The sequence below is a fragment of the Dipodomys merriami genome, unplaced genomic scaffold, assembly GCF_024711535.1.
Source record: "Dipodomys merriami isolate MVZ:Mamm:240054 unplaced genomic scaffold, mDipMer1.0.p SCAF_424, whole genome shotgun sequence".
NCBI lineage: Eukaryota > Metazoa > Chordata > Mammalia > Rodentia > Heteromyidae > Dipodomys > Dipodomys merriami.
In genome coordinates, this window is record NW_027205871.1 from 140,366 (window position 1) to 141,855 (window position 1,490).

General features: G+C 32.8%; 1 pseudogene; it reads left to right on the forward strand.

Moving 5' to 3' along the window:
* The first annotated feature begins 526 nt into the window (after nucleotides 1–526).
* Nucleotides 527–622, forward strand: LOC138807639 (U6 spliceosomal RNA; annotated as a pseudogene).
* The last annotated feature ends 868 nt before the right edge of the window (nucleotides 623–1,490 follow it).

The following is a 1,490-nucleotide window of genomic DNA, read 5'->3' on the forward strand; positions in this document are numbered from 1 at the left end:
CATCTCTCTATGATCCCTTGTAAGTAAGATTAGTGTTGTTCAAGTAAAACAATCTATGGTGTCAGGGTAAGATATTCTGATTGGTCTGTTCCTACATGGAAGAAGAATAAAGGGTCAGGTAGACATTTGTGCCAGTAAGACCTCACTTGGGAAAATGTCAAATGCAGAAGATTAGAAGTAGCTCTTAAGCAAGGCTTACTTTGAATCCATTAGCTCCACAAAGCTAATTCAGTTGGATCAATTAGTACATGAAAAAGCCATCACCTTTGGACCTAGCAATAAATTATTGAAAGTATGATCAAATTCCAAATGAAAAAGACTTAAAATTGTCATTGACAAAAAAAAATTGCAAATGTGAGCATTAAGATGAACAATATTTTTTTTTCCACTATTCACAGAATTTTAGGGAAATAAGATCAGTAGCATTGTCAGGAACAATATAGTTTCCTTATTACAAGTAGGCAACGGTGGATATAAGTCTGTATAAAGATTGCATCATTAACTGCTTAAATTTGGAAGATACTACATGCTTCAGCAGCACGTATTCCCAATTACAATACAGAGATTAACATGGCAATTGCACAAGGATGATATGAAAATTTGTGAAGTATTCCGTATTTTTCTTTCTTCAGATGCAAGAAATGAAAAACATTTATTAAAAAGTTGATTACAAAATAACAAGTGTAACAACATACGTAATTCATATAATTAAATTTAGTTTGACATCAGTGTATTAAATCTTCACCTCAGAAAGGCGTTTACATACCATAAACTTTACAAAACTTTTGAAATTAGACAACATTGTCATTTTATCCCAAAGAAAAATAATATTAGGACCTAGGAAAAAAAGGAATCTAAAACTATCTATATGGAATACAATCTGAAAGGACACATTATACAAACATAGAATATTTTAAAATATTCTTTTTCAGACAAGCACCAGAAATACTTTAGTTTCTGTACTATTCATTTAAATAGATAAGTTAAAATTATTTCTGATTAAAATTTCACAAACTCTGCAGAAATCATTATACATGTATACAAAAACTCTTGAATACATTTTGACATCCAATGCAGGCAATTCACTTGGAAGAATTCCACGGAATTCATGAATTTTTTACAGTAAGTATTGGTGTTGCCGGTGGCTCAAACTATAAAAAGAATTTTGAGGTATTACCAGGTGTAATAGACTCAGACAGGCCTACCACTATAAAGGTCATGATAAGGTCTCTAAAAGAGACTATTCAAGTTAATAAAGGGCAGAGGATTGCCCAAATATTTTACTCTCATATTTAAACTTGCCTAATCCCACACTGACTCAAAACAGAAAAGGAGGGTTTGGCACCACAGATACTGTAGCCTGGGTTCAGGAAATTACAGATAAAAGGCCTTACAAGGCCATTAAAGTCAATGGAAAACAAATAACAGGACTCTTAGACACAGGAGCTGACAGATCCTGTATAGCTGGAAAAGATTGTCCTATGGCCTGG